Here is a 16,259-nt window from a genome sequence, read left to right on the forward strand (position 1 = left end):
AAGGCATAAAGAAAAGGCATTTTGAAATATCAGGACATGAATAAAGCCAAAAGTCATGCTCAGTTCAATATTCACCACAGCCAAACTGCCGCCGAGTACTAGGGAAGCATTTAAGAAGAGCAGTTTTGCCCTTTTGTGATCTCCTTAAATGGTAGCTTTACTGCATTGACATTTGTATTTATTTTTTCCTTCATGACCAAACTCCCACTCACTGCCCTCCCCGGGCTTATCTCTTGCCACCAACTCCAGACACACTGAACTGCTGGAATTTTCCAAAGACGCCCTCTCCTCTCCCTGTCCTGACCCCATGGGCAACACCTACTTACTCAGTAAGACTCAGCTCCAAAGAAACATCCCCAGAAAGCTTTTCCTAGCCATTAACCACCAAGCCACGTTAGACACCCCTGCTATGTCCTCCTTCGGTGCACTGTGCCCAACATCTCAGCCACATGAAATTGCCTGCTTTTCTGCCTTCACCAGGAGGCTTTTTGACAAGAAGCCCTTTAAAGGCAGAGACTGACCCTCATTCATTCACCAGCACAGTGTCTGCAATGCGCTAAGTGGTCAAGAGCAACTGCTTTCATGAATGATTAAATGAACTTCTTTCCTCTGAGCAGTGGTTTGCAGATGAGGAGTACAGCATGCACGTGTGTGTGCGTGTGTGGGTTTGGGTTTGGCTAGAACAGTGACAAGCACCTGCAGTCTGTGGATTACAAACCACCCATCGCACTCATGTTGAAAACAGTCTCAAAACGTTTTGGCCAAAAGAAAGATGTATTGGTTCCCATCACACTAGAGAAGAAAGTGCTGAAGGGTGAGTCTGGTCTCACAAATGACGAAAACAAGAGATTCCAACACAATATATTTTCTCTCTCTCTCTCTTCCTCCCTCTCTATCTCTCTTTCCATCTCTTATTTCTGCTCTGGATGAGACAGATGGGCTTTCCCCAAATGTGGAGAGAAACAGCCAACAGAAACACTGGGCTCATGCCTTCCTGACTTCACATAAAAAGTCATCTTGTCTTGATCTTAATTTTGTCCTTTAGAAGGCTTGGGTCCTTCTGGCTTGGGTCACATGCCCCCTCACCCCCCGGCCCCCACTGCATTTATTGTGCTGAGCACTTAGTAGGCCACTCAGTAGGAAAATTCATATCCTTTAATTCAGCAAAAGTCATATCGTTTGTCTTGGGTTTTTTGGGGTTTTGTTTTGTTTTTGTTTTTGTTTTGAGAGGGAGTCTCCCTCTGTTGCCCAAGCTGGATTGCAATGGCATGATCTCGGCTCACTGCAACTTCCACCTCCTGGGTTCCACCCATCCTCCTGCCTCAGCCCCCAAGTAGCTGGGACTACAGGTGTGCGCCACCACACCTGGCTAATTTTTGTATTTTTAGTAGAGATTGGGTTTCTCCATGTTGGCCAAGCTGGTTTCAAACTCCTGACTTCAGCCTCCGAAAGTGCTGGGATTACATATGTGAGTCACACTGCCCAGCCTGTCTTGGTTTTTTGATCATTAAATAATCTCCCTCTCCTCTTGTTTTCTCTGTTCTCTCACTCTGATATAATTATTGATGGATCTTCTAATTTGCTTATCTTGTTTGCTGCTACTCCTGTCTCAGTGTCCTCTTCTGCTTTGGGGAAGACTTTTTTCAACGTCACCCTTCATATTTAGTTTTACGGTTGTGCCATCTTTGTTTCAATATCCAGGAGGCTCTTTCTTGTTCTCTGAATATTAACTTTTTTATCACCCTCATTCTTACATGCATCTTGACTCTCACCTTTTCTGAGGATATTAACTAACAGCAAGTAGTTTGTTTTCGACATTTTCTTCTGTTTCCTTCAAGTTACTCTTATTTGGGCTCTGCGTTTCATCTTAGAGGCTTGGCCTCTGATGCTTAGTGATCGTGATCCCTGGCTATTCACATTTAGACATAAAACACTAAATGTTTCTTGTAAGTTCTCAGTGCTGGTGGGCTTCAAAATAGGGTGACCGTGAGCATTAATTTTATGTGTCAACATGACTGGACTACAGGATACACAGACATTTGATCAAACATTGTTCTTAGTGTTTTTGGATGAGTTTAATGTTTAAATCAATAAACTGAGTAAAGCAAATTGCCCCCTCTGGAATGTGATGGGCCATATGCAATCTCAGGCTTGAATAGAAAAAAAGAACGACCCTCCTGCAAGTAAGAGAGAACGCCTCCTGCCTGAGAAGGGGTTCAGAACAGGGACATTGTTTTAATTTTTTCCTGCCTTCAGACTCAGACTGAAATATTGGCTCTTCCTCGGTCCCCAGCCTGCCAGTTTTGGACTGGAACTATACCATTGGCTCTCCTGGTTCTCAAGCCTTCAGACTCAGACTGCAGTTAAATTGTCGGCTCTGCTGGATCTCCAGCTTGCTAAATGCAGATCTTAGGACTTGTCAGCCTCCATAATTTCATGAGCCAATTCCTTATAGCAAATATCTTTTTATAGATACATCCTATTTTTTTTTTTTTTGGTTTTGTTTCTCTGGAGAACCGAGGATAATACAGATTTTGGTGCCAAACGCGCTTCTAGAGGAACAATGTTTTAAGGTTGAGTTTTCTAAATGATTTCTGGGATATTTACAATTTTCTCTAATTAGATTTAAAGATGCTCATGACTCTATTTCCAGCAGTAAAGAGTGCACTGATAGTCCACGGCATGCTCTGGCAATAGAGATATACAAAATATCACCACTGGCTACTTCTAATCAACCACTTACAAGAAGCAAGGCTGTATGTGACTGTATATGTGATACTTTAGAACATTTTTGTCAAAATAATGAATATTGTGAGATTGGCTGATGGCTCTTAATGTGGCTAGACAAACTGGTGGGAGTGGGGTAGAATGAGTCCAGGGATTCAAGTTCGCAGCTCATACACCACATAAATGACCTAAGAGCTTCTCTGTATGCTGTGAAAGAGACCCTTATCTCCTACAGCAGAACTGAGATTGCTGAAAATCAGACCCAGAATCTCAACCTGCAACTCACTGGATTATGACACAAATTGAACTCCCAGCATCACAAGGTGTCCACTGTTAAAGTGAGGACACTGATGGAGAAGGCATGAATCCTGCAATTTGGAATGGGGACATGAGGGAAGACACTGAATGGGGACATTGAGCCCCTAAATTCTGATGAGTCTTCTCTGAAGTCTTCTTTGAGTGGAAACAGCCTCTTTACCCCCAGTGAAAGCAGCAGCTTCCATACCCCCATCTGAGAGAATTAATCCTGTGTGGCCTGATGAAACTGTAATGACGTCCCTGAGGGAGTTGTCATGAAGACAATGCTGATTCTTTTCAGGACCTGTCCCATCACCCCTCTTTGCTTCTAGACCTATAACTAGACTAAAGTGCCAACAGACCCCTAAAGATAAGGCACAAAATGTGATCCATGAGTTGGTATTCTATACTCCAAAAGAACTACTTTAGCTTTCTAATTTATACAGATAGAAATCTGGGAACATATGTTGGAATGATATTAAAGATGTGGGATAATGGTGGAAGGAGTGTAAAGTTGGATCAGGTCAAATTTATTGATATGGACTCACAAAGCAGAGTCTGAATTTAATGTTGTATCTTGGGAAATTAGAAAGGGCTCTAATAGTTTGTTTGGTTGAATGGCTGAAATGTGGACCAGAAGGTGACCCGTAGTGAGCAAGTGGGAAATGCCAGATCTGCCTTGGTTTCACGAAGAGGAAGGGATTGAAAGGTGTAAGGAGACTGGAATGTTATAGTAGATTTGTCATTTAAGACCTGCTCACTCACCAAAACATATAGCTTTCACCAGTGTTGTGAGAAATAAATTTGTGAGGGGAGCCCAGCATCCTTGAAGAGCTCTGCGATTGCTCTTCTCTGTGGTCCAGACCTGATGATGGGAGCCACAGCGCTAACTGGAAAACCTAAATGGAATGGGAGTAGATTCCAGCGTGGCAGGAGCCAAGGGGCAGCACTCGACCACCAGAGGCAAGATGGGAATGGTTACCATACAGGGTCCAGGCAGCAATCAGAATGGTTTGACTTGCACAGACCTATGGCATTGGCTCATTGAAGATGATGCTTCTGGAATTGAATAGATAATAGGCCTATTAAATTCTTACTTTATCTATATAAACAGAAAAGTTCTAAGTCAAGTGAACAAAAGCCTAACGTGAATCATAACAAGAGCATGGCCCCTCAAGCAATTTCCAGCCTTGAGCCAGTTTACAGACCCAGAATCCTTGAATGAAGGGGAGGCCAGGTCCCCTTGAGGAAGAATCCAAGTATACTGCAAAAAAAAAAAAGGTTTTTGTTTGTTTTTGAGACAGGGTCTCACTCTGTCACCCAGGCTGGAGTGCAGTGACATGATCACAGCTCACTGCAGCCTCGACCTCCTGGGCTCAAGTGATCCTCCCACCTCAGCCTACTGAGTAGCTGGGATCACAGGCAGATGTCATCACACCTGGTTAATTTTTTTATTTCAGGTTTTGTAGAGACAAGTTCTCCCTATGTTGTCCAGGCTAGTCTTGAAATTCTGGGCTCAAGTGATCCTCCTGCCTCAGCCTCCCAGAGTGCTGGGATTACAGGTGTGGGCCATCACTCCTGGCCTGCAAAAATTTATAACGTTAATCTTTTTTCCAGTCTTACCCAAAGGGACATACAGCTTTTTGCCAGGGCAATTGTGCACTGAGAAGAAGGAAATAATCAAACATTTTAGGGACTACTGAATGCTAATTCCACAATACCCAAAATGTCACTGTGGCCCACCAGTCAAAATAGATCAGATGAAAGTCAGATAATCAATGTAGTTTTAGCTCAAGTCCATTTCACAGGGAGCCCATTAGGTCTCTGAATCTATCCTGTAATTATTTCCCCAGTTCCAGAATGCGTAATTGAAATAGATATACACATCAGCTGGCAGAATCCCCACATTGGTTCTGTTTACCTGTGGAAAGAGCGCTATGATGGTGAGAAAGGCCAAGTTGAAGCCATTAGAACTGCCTCTACCTAGGAAAATAGTAACCAAAAGAAATACTGCATTCCTGGAGGGATTTCTGAGATTAGTGCCACTATCAAGGACTTGAAAGGATGCAGAAGTGGTATTCCCGCCACATCCCCATTCAACTCACCTATCTGGGCTGGGCAAAAGAAAGATGAATCTCAGAGAGTGACAGTGAATTATCATACACTTAACCAAGCAGTGATTCCTATTGCAGCTGCTTTACCTGATGTGGTTTCATTGCTTGAACAAATTAACACGTATCTTGGAACCTGGTATGAAGCTATTGATCCAACAAATGCTTTTTTTCTCCATACCTGTCAATAAGGACCACCTGAAGCAGTTTGCTTTCAGTTTGCTGACAAGACCAGAAATATACCTTCACTGTTCTAGCTCGGGAGTATATCAAGACTCTCCAGCCCTATGTCATAATTTTGTCTGCAGGGATCGTGATCTTCTTTCCCTTCTGCAAGATAACACACTTGCCTTAGTCAGCTCAGGCTGCCATCACAAAATACCATAGACTGGGTGACTCAAGTAGGGGAAATTTATTTCTCACTGTTCTGGAGTCTGGGTAGTACAAGATCAAGATGCCAGCTGATTTGACTCCCAGTAGGGTCTCACTATGGCCTCACATGGCCTTTCCTTGGTGCATTCATGAAGAGAGAGAGAGGAGAACTCATCTTCCTCTTCCTATTAGGGTGTTAATCCCATCATGACGGCCCAACCCTCATGACCTCCTAACCCTAATTAACTTCCAAAGGCCCCATCTCCAAATATCATCACATTGGGGTGCTGATTAGGGTGCAATATATGAATTTGTGGGGTGCGCAAACAGTCAACAACACTGTTTCAGGCACTGAAGACATAATGCTGATTGGACTACCAACCAAAAAGTTGCAACTACCCTAGAGTTATTGGTAAGACAGCTGTGTGTCAGAGATTGGGAAATAAATTTGACAAAAATTCAGGAGGCTTCTATGTCAGTGAAATTTCTAGGGGTCCAGTGGCATGGGGCATGTCTAGATATCCTTTCTAAGGTGAAGGTTAAGTTGTTGTACCTGGTAAGTTGTTGTAGGCCCAGCCTACGACCCAAAAAGAGGCATAGTGCCCCAATGGGCTTCTTTAAATTTCGAAGGCAACAGATTCCTCATTTGGTGTGTTGCTCCAGCCCATTTACCAAGTGACCCAAAAAGCAGCTGGTTCTGAGTGGGATCCAGAACAAAAGGAGGTTCTGCAACAGGCTGCGGTGCCAGCTGTTCTGCCACTTGATCAGGCCATGTGAGCCAGCAGATGTGATGGTGTCTGGAGTGTCTGCAGCAGATATGGGTGCTGTTTGGAGCTTTTGGCAGGCCTCTGCCAGAGAATCACAGTGCAGGCCCTTGGGATTTGAAGCAATCACCTGCCATTCTTTGCTGATCATTACCCTTCTTTTGAAAAACAGCTCTTACCCTGCTCATGGGCCCTAGTAGAGACTGAATTATTAACCATGGGCCACCAAGTTACCATGTGACCTGAGCTACCATCATGAGCTGAGTGTTATCTAATACATCAAGTCATAAAGTTGGGTGTGCTACTGATGTGGTTTCATTGCTTCAACAAATTAACACATATCTTGGAATCTGCTATGCAGCTATTGTTCCAATAAATGCTTTTTTCTCCATACCTATCAATAAGGACCACCTGAAGTCATGCATATACCGCCATCAAATGGGAGTGGTATATACGTAACTAAGTCCATGCAAGTCCTGAAGGCACAAGTAAGTTACATGAAGAAGGGGCCCAAATGCCTGTGGTCCCCCTTCCTACTATAAGATACTGTGTTTCTCTCTCAGCCTGCACCTATGGCCTCATAGAGAGTATCCAATGACTAGTTGACAAAGGAAGAGAAGAGTTTGACCTGCTGTTTACAGGTGGTTCTCCTGATAGCCAGGTATTGCCTGAAAATGGATAGCTGCAACACTATAGCCCTTCCGTGAGACATCCCTGAAGGACAGTGGTGAAGGACAGCCCTCCCAGGAAGCATAACTTTGGGCAGTGTACTTGGCTGTGCACTTTGCTTGGAAGGAGAAATAGCCAGACATGTGATTATATATCTATTCATGGGTTGTGGCCAATGGTTTGGCTGAATGGTCAGGAAATTGGTAGGAATATGATTGGAAAATTCCTGTCAAGGAAATTTGGGGAAGAGATATGTGGACAGATCTCTCCGAATGAGCAAAGAATGTAAAGATATTTATGTCCCATATGAATCTTCACCAAAGGGTGACCTCAGCAGAGGGTAATAATAAGGTAGATAGGATGACCCATTCTGTGGATACCAGTCAGCCACTTTCCCTAGCCCTGTGGGCTCTTGAACAAAGTGTCCATGATGGTAAGGAGGAGGGGGTAACACATGGATTCGCAACATGAACTTCCATTTACCAAGGTCAGCCTGGCTACAGGCTACTGCTGAGTGCTCCATTTTCCAGCAGCAGAGACCAATACTGACATCAATCCCCCCAATACGACATCAATCCCCAGGTAATCACCCAGCAGGTTGGTGGCAGATTGGTTATATTGTACCCCTTCCATCATGGAATGGGCAGAGTTTTATTCTTTTTTTAAAAAAATAGAGACAGGGTCTTCCTCTGTTGCCCAGGCTGATCTTGAACTCCGAGGCTCAAGGGATCCTTCCACCTCAGCCTCCAAAAGTGCTGGGATTACAGGCATGAGCCACCATACCTGGTTGAGAGTTTTATTCTTACTAGACAGAAGCTTACTCTGGATACAGATTTGCCTTCCTGCATGCAATGCTTCTGCCACAACTGCACTCCATGAACTTATGGAATGACTTATCCACCATCATGGTATTCCACACGGCATTACCTCTCATCGAGGAACTCATGCACTTCACAGCAAATGAAGTATAGCAGTGGACCCAAGCTCATGGAATTCACCATCCTGAAGCAGCTCCCTTGCCAGAACAGTAGAATGGCCTTTTGAAGACTCAGTTCCTGTGCCAGTTAGGTGGCAATACTCTGCAGGCCTGGGGCAAGGTTCTCCAGAAGGTTATATACATTCTGAATCAGCATCCAATATATGTTGCTATTTCTTCCATAGCCAGGTTTCACGGGTCCAGGAATCAAGGGATGGAAATGGGAGTGGCAGCACTCACTATTACCCCTAGTAACCTACCAGCAAAGTTTTTGTTTCCTATTCCAGCGACCATATGATCTAAAGGTCTAGAGGTCTTGATTCCAAAGGAGGGAATGCTTCTAGCAGAAGACACAACAATTCCACTGAACCGGAAGTTAAGATGCCCACCCAGCCACTTTGGGCTCCTCATGCCTCTGAATCAACAAGCAAGCAAGGGAGTTACTGTTTTGGTTACAGTGAATAATCCTGACTACCACAAGGAAATTGGACTGCTACTCCACAATGGATGGAAGGAAGAGTATGTCTGGAATACGGCAGGTTCCTTAGGGCATCTCTTAGTGTTTAAGGTGCTGCCTCTTAATCACATATCCTGTGATTAAGGTCAGCAGGAAGATACAACAACCCAATCCAGGCAGTTTTACTAATGGTCCAGATCCTTCAGGAATAAAGATCCCGGCCACCCACCAGGTAACATATCATGACCAGCTAAGGTGCTTGCTGAAGGTAAAAGGAAATACAAAATGTGAGTACTAAAAGAGGGTAGTTATAAATACCAGCTATGATCACATGACCAGCTACAAAAACAAGGACTGTAATTGCCATGAGTATTTCCTCCTTATTTTGTTATGAATGTATGAGTATAAAGTAAAGCAAATACCTTTGTTTTCTTCCCTCTCATTTCCTTATCATGTAACATAAGACATATTGACTTTCTGTTATAGTGTTTATGTATTGTTAATTTTACATCATCGTGTTGAAGTTATATGAAGGAGAAGAGTAAACATCACTCAAGGACTTTACCTCCTCTCTGGGAAGGGATTGGTGCATATTGAGTTGTACACATCATAGTTATGTTAAACAGAATTATGACCTTGTTATTGTCTTCGTTTGGAGGTTAAATATGGCTTAATGAGATGCATATGGGAATCAAGTTAATAAAGGATGGACTCGTGATGGTAACTTTATTTGTTGACTTGCCTGGGCCACAGGTGCACGGATATTTGATGAAACATTATCCTGAGTATTTCTATAAGATAAACATATGTATTAATCTGCTGGGGCCAGGCGCAGTGGCTCACACCTATAATCCCAGCACTTTGGGAGATCGAGGTGTGTGGATCACCTGAGGTCAGGAGTTTGAGACAAGCCTGGCCAACATGGTAAAACCCCATCTCTACTAAAAATATAAAAATTAGCCGGGCGTGGTGGTGCACACCTGTAATTGCAGCTACTCAGGAGGCTGAGGCAGGAAAATCGTTTGAACCCAGGAGGCTGAGGTTGCAGTGAGTGGAGATTGTGCCACTGCACTCCAGCCTGGACACCAGAGCGAGACTCCGTCTCAAAAAAAAAAAAAAGACTATCTCATGGACGACTTATGGGTGTGAGGTCTCTTTTGGGGGTGATGAAATAGTCTAAAATTGATTGTGGTTATAGATGTGCATACCAAAAACCATTGAATTGTGCACTTTAAATAGGCGAATTGTGTGATATATAAATTACGTATCTATAAACCTGTTATCTTTTTAAAAAGACTTCATGGAGCTGTAGCCTTTGACAATACCAAAGATCGAAGCTCTATATACTAAGTTCAAACATGGATCATGAATGGGGAGGTAGATTAATGAATCTGTGAGAAAATAAATATTCAAAATATGTTTTAAAATTCATCATAACTCCCAAGAAAAGAACAATTAAGCATTTCTACAGGTTTTTGTGCTGTAATTCAAGACAAATATTTAGGTTTGAAAGTGTGAACTCACAAAAGATAAATCAACTCAGGTGAGGCAATTTCATACAATCCATCGATTTAAAAATATAAAATTTAGGGGGCTTAAGTAAGTTCACTTTAGATGCTTGTCACTTGAACAGCTGTCAAAATAGCATTTTGTGGTGGATATTTTTTCATAAACTTTATTGAAGGATGTTTTCAGATATTTCTGTGGATGCCAGCTGTTAGGTTTAGGGGAAAAGCATCTTGTAATTTGGGGACACGTCAAAGCCAGAAGCCGCATTCAGTTTATATTTCTGCATCAATTAAATTGCAGTCAGGAAGTAGAAAAGTGTCCAGGAAAATTTCGATCAGGTACCAGAAATCCACAAGGATAGTGTTGTTCAGCAACCACTTTGTGGATACAATGAGGGGAAATGACCCACTAGATGAGCAACATCTGGAGCTATCCAAATGCATTACTCCAGATCTGGTCAGTTTTAATGTCATGAGAGTGATGATACCATCATTTTAAAATACATTTCAGTTTAAGTGCCAAACGGAGTTGCAAACAGTGTAATTCTGTGTGGCATGGAACATTTGTTCTCCTAACATCCTGGAAAGTAATACTTGTTTTTCAGTTTGTGTTTTTATGGCTGGCTGATACTGTGCTCTTACTTTTTAGGCCAAAACCTCATCCCTCAAGAAACAAAAACAAAATCCCCCAAACCCAGCAATTAACAGACCAGCTGGCCCTGTGTCTAAGAGAAAGTGGACTGAGATAGACTCACATGACCTGACTTCCAGTGGGTGGCATATTTGCTATGTACGTGAGCTTAATCTCATCACAAGATCTCTGACCTTCAGTTTCCTTATTTATTAAATGGGTACAAAGGTGCCAGTCTATCCTGACTCACAGGGTCAGGGCAAAGAGCAATAAGATAATGAGTGTGGATGTGATTTATCAACTACAAATTATTAGAAGTGTAAATTAGCATTCCAAGTGGCAGGGATACATAGGAGAAAAAGAAAAAAAAAGAGGAGAAATAATAAGTGGGACCTTCCCAAGGAAAGCAATTCTTACCTCTAATTCTAACAATTTTAAGATAAAAGGGATGCTTAAGTAGTACATACTAGGAAAACTTTTGATGCATGATTTCTGTATTAAATACCTACTGACATTGCCTCACCCATCCTGTTTCTCTCTCTCTCTCTTTCACACACACACACACACACACACACACACACACACACACACACACACACAGTTCCCACAATCCGTTGCTTCATAATCCCCCCCTCAAATGCTACTCTGTGGAGATAATTCAATCACAGCCACAGTAACTAAGGCAATTTATAGACAATACAGTAGAAAATTATTCTACTTTTCCAGTTCTGAACTGCCTTGCACTGTTCTGTGTGGTACCTTTCCAAGGACCTGCTAAAAAACTGAGGTGATTCCTGTTTGCCAAGAGTTGGGCATCTCAACAGCATGAGAAAACATTATTTTGGTCAATAATTGGCACAGTGATCAGGATATCAAGTGAGGAGTTTCCTAGGCCTTGGAGACATGGCTACCCAGTTTCAAATTAGGTGGTAGAGAACTTATCTCAAATTTTGCAGAGACACAGAAAAAAATAGAGTTATCAATTACTATCATTATCAAGCAAGAATTATATTTAATTCTCATTTGTCTCTAGGTAATGAAACTTTGATGCCTTCAACAGTGGTGGAATTATTTAATTGGCCAAACTGGCCCCTGGATAACATCCTTCAGGAAACAGAAGAAAATAATGGCATGGTGATAGTCTGTGTCTGCTGCTGGAGCCAAGGGTGAGTTAGTCACACTACAGATGGGAGGGCTGGACCCAGGGTACAGCCAGCCAGGGAGAATGCCAGTGGCCTTTGGATGTAAAGGACCCATGCTCTCCTGAGAAAACCCAGTAGCCAAAGATATAGCTCAGCTGTATGGGATGGGAGAAGGAGATCAGAAGATGACAAAATTGACCAGGTGCAGTGGCTCATGCCTGTAATCCTAGCACTGTGGGAGGCCAAGCCAGGCAGATCACTTGAGGTCAAGAGTTCAAGACCAGCCTGGCCAAATCGTGAAACCCCATCTCTACTAAGAATACAAAAATTAGCCAGGTATGGTGGTGTGCACCTATAATCCCAGCTACTCAGGAGGCTGAGGCAGGAGAATTGCTTGAACCTGGGAGGTTGAGGTTGCAGTGAGCTGAGATGGCACCACTGCATGCCTGCCAGAGTGAAAGAACGAGACTCCATCTCAAAAAAAAAAAAAAAAAAAAGACAAAATTAATGGAATAAAATATTAATATTAGGTTGGTGCAGAAGTAATTGCAGTTTTTGCCATTACTTTTAATGGCAAAATATCCTTATTTCAATAATATACTTATTCAAATATAAGATACCTAAGACATTTTCAATATCTTATTCAAACACGATGTTTTGCCATTACTTCTAATGACAAAAATCGCAATTACTTTTACACCAACCTAATAGCAGCTAGAGGTGTCTGAATTCTAACTCTTCCAATCTCACTGACAACTCAAACTCCGTTGCCTTCTCCCTGCTACTTTCCCCCACTATTGCTACCTTTGATTTGAACAAGATTTCAGCAGGACAAAATGTCACAAACAGGGACAAGGGATCTCCCACATGATGTTATTTCGGGGGGGCTCCTTAAAGCTTTTATGGAGACTTTGTGTAGTAGTTGAGAAAAGAACTGCACGCTTTCAAATCTGACCTTCCTCATTTCCACTTACTACCTGGATGACTTTGAGCAAGTCATTTAACCTCCCTAGCTTTACCTTCCTTAGCAACAAATAGGAGTCTACAAAGAACAGTATTCATCTTAGAAATTGTATGCGAACTTTAAATGAGATAATGAGTAATGCATAAGGCAAGTACCTCAAACATGTTAAGGATATTTTATTTATATTATTTTATTTTATTTTATTTTATTTTGAGACGGAGTTTCACTCTGTTGCCCAGGCTGGAGTGCAGTGGCACAATTTCAGCTCACTGTAACATCTGCCTCCCGGGTTCAAGCAATTCTCCTGCCTCAGCATCTTCAGTAGCTGGGCTTACAGGCATGCACCACCACACCTGGCTAGTTTTGTATTTTTGGTAGAGACAGTGTTTCATTATGCTGGCCAGGCTGGTCTGGAACTCCTGACTTCAAGTAATCCACCCGCTTCAGCCTTCCAAAGTGCTGGGATTACAGGTGTGAGCCACTGCACCCTGCCAAGAATTATTATTGTATTGCTCTTGCATTTACTAACAGGCTTTGTACTGGGGATTTTTTTTTCAGGAAAAAAAATGTAAATAGGGTGTTGCGAAAGAGTCATGGTTTTCAAAGTTTCAAGAGAACTGTTTTATTAAAAGAGGGGAAGAAATCAATGTTACCTTTGTCAAGAGAGTTCTGTATCTTAAACAATCAGCTTCTTGTTCATCATCAGGTTCAATGAAAAGTGCACAAAGTCCTAGAGACCTGATAATAATTAAGAATATTCACAGCCTTCTTCCGAAGGCTCCTTTTAATCATTGATTTTTATATCTGGGTGGTCTTACAATGAGCTGCTTTTGTTGTTTTATATATCTCTTGCATTCTCAATCTGGGATAAATGAGGAAAACTTCTAAATTAAAACATTTGCTCCAACAGTTGTCCTTCTTTCACATTCTGGTTTTAATAATGAGGTACTAATATTCTGGAGAAATCTTTCATAAACTGAGTATTGTTTTTAAATCTGCTTATTTATGTTTCTTGTGGAACTTTCTGTGATATGCTGTGTTCAGGAGGAAACATCTGTCTTTGGGGTTTTCATCACCGTGAGGCAGTTTACTACAGGGCATGGCATGTCTGGGTGCCCAGAGATAACTCTCCAACATGGGCAGGCCCGGGAACACATGTTCACGGTGACAGCCACGGCCATATCCCCAAGTACATACTCATGTGCTCATTTGCAGGAAACACATAGAGGTGTGGTCCATGTGAACATGTGTCCAGAGGTTCCAAAGAATGTGTCTGTTAGTGACAAGAGGGACAGCTGTTGCTAGGACAGAGCCTTCAATACTTAAGTGACATTGTAGCACTGGGTGCTCTTACAAAAAGCAAGCTCAGGTCCTTTGAGGAATATGTACTATGGAAAGTTCCAACGAACTGGAATATTAACTTTCCATTAACGTGTCTCATTTTCCTGGAATTCCTATGTGAGAATTCTCTGTTTTGTTTGCACAACCCCAGGCTTCACATAGAATTAGTAAATGAACTATCTACTTTTAAAGATCTAGGGTATCTCACAGAGGCTATGGATTTTAGGCAAAAGAAAAACTATAAAGACGGCTGTCCCTAAAACCAGGCAAACTTTGGGAAACTCATACTCACTCACCAAATTTTGCCCAAACTCATACTCATTAGCTATTTCTTTTTTTTTTTTTTTTTTTTTTTTTTTTTGAGATGGGGTCTTGCTCTGTCACCCAGGCTAGGGTGCTGTGGCACGATCTTGGCTCTCTACAACCTCCGCCTCCTGGGTTCAAGTGATTCTCCTGCCTCAGCCTCCCGAGTAGCTGGGATTACAGGTGTGTGCCACCATGCCCAGCTAATTTTTTGTATTTTTAGTACAGACAGTGTTTCACTATGTTGGCCAGGCTGGTCTTGAACTCCTGAGCTTGTGATCCACCTGCCTCGGCCTCCCGAGTAGCTGGGATTACAGGCATGTGCCATTGTGCCCGGCCTCATTAGCTATTTCCACACTTATGCATGTTGTTGGCCATTCATTGAATTAGTTGATCAAAACTTTACAGTATTATTTTCCAACTCCCTAATAAACTGGGGCGGTACTTGATAAAGAAGTAAATGATGCTTTCTACTTTTAAAATGCTGGAGCTGGCCCCTACAGGTTCATGAGAGCCAATTGTGTGTATCGCTTCCCAACTCCACGTTTAGTGTTGTCATGTTGGTAGCTTAAAATTAGCTACAGTGGAAGTTTACACTGTGGGAATAGGCATTTGCTACAAATCAGGGATTAATTTTCCCAGGCAGCTGGATGTGGAGCATTCACAGGCACCCCGTTTGGAAAGCTGATGTCATTTGGTGCATGTTTGCCACAGTGAGGCTTTCTGGACAGCCTGGACTCAGGCTGGACTTTCCTGCTGCAACAAGTTCTGTGTAAAGATCAAGAGCCACTTGGGTTGTAGAAACTGCCAAGTCTTAAGAGTTAAAATGTCAAGGCTGCCTAATGAAGAAAAACTATCAGGGTGAGGTCTGGGTTCTTTCTTTCCTCTATGTATGCGGGTTTTTGTTGTTTGGTTTTTTTTTTTAACCTAAGACTTGGCTTTTATACTTTTTCCTGTTAGATTTTATTTCTTGAATTCAACTCATTTTTCCAGATATTTTCAATATCTTATTTGAATCGTGATTCTGTACTTGGTAAACCATAAACCCCATTAGCAACATAAACTATTTGCCAGGTACAGCGGCTCATGCCTGTAATCCCAGCACTTTGGGAACTCAAGGCAGAAGGATTGTTTGAGGCCTGGAGTTCAAGACTAGCCTGGTCAATATAGTGAGACTTTGTCATCTCTACAAAAGTAAAAGAAAAAAAAATTTAAAAAACATAAACTCGCTGGCCATGGTGGCTCACGCCTGTAATCCCAACACTTTGGGAGGCTGAGGTAAGTGGATCACTGGAGGCCAGGAGATTGAGACTATCCTGGCCAACCTGGCGAAACCCCATCTCTACTACAAATACAAAAAAAAAAAAAATTAGCTGGGGAAGGTGACACATGCCTGTAATCCCAGCTACTCGGGAGGCTGAGGCATGAGAATTTCTAGAACCCGGGTGGCAGAGGTTGCAGTGAGCCGAGATCATGCCACTGCACTCCAGCCAGGGTGACAGAGCAAGACTCTGTCTCAAAAAAAAAAAAAAAAAAGAAAAGAAAAGAAAAAGAAAGAAAAGAAAAAAGAAAAAACATAAACTATTGCTAATATTTTTAAACAAATTAGACAAATATGCCGTGATTATTCACAACTGTGTTATTGATCATAGTGTTGGAAGGGACAGTCTCTTGGATTGGGTTTTTTCCATGCAGACTTGGAGGCAGATCGTTAATTTAAAAAATGATCCAAGGAAACCAGAGCAACAGCACAGGTGGAGTGGTTGGTGGGGGAAGAAGGGAAAGGTCATGAAGGGTACCTAGTAGAGCTTATTGTCCTTATTCCTGCGGGTCAATCCTGATGGGGACTCTGAGCACCTCTGTAGATGGTGCACACCTGCCTCTGTGAAGTGGAGATCCTGCACCATTTATCCACTGACTCCTTTTCCCTACTGGTGAGTGTTGCCCCTGAGGACAGTAACTCCCTTGCATTTCCAGGCAGCGAGGCAACTTCCCAG

The sequence above is a fragment of the Gorilla gorilla genome, chromosome 5 (assembly GCF_029281585.2).
Source record: "Gorilla gorilla gorilla isolate KB3781 chromosome 5, NHGRI_mGorGor1-v2.1_pri, whole genome shotgun sequence".
Classification (NCBI taxonomy): Eukaryota; Metazoa; Chordata; class Mammalia; order Primates; family Hominidae; genus Gorilla; species Gorilla gorilla.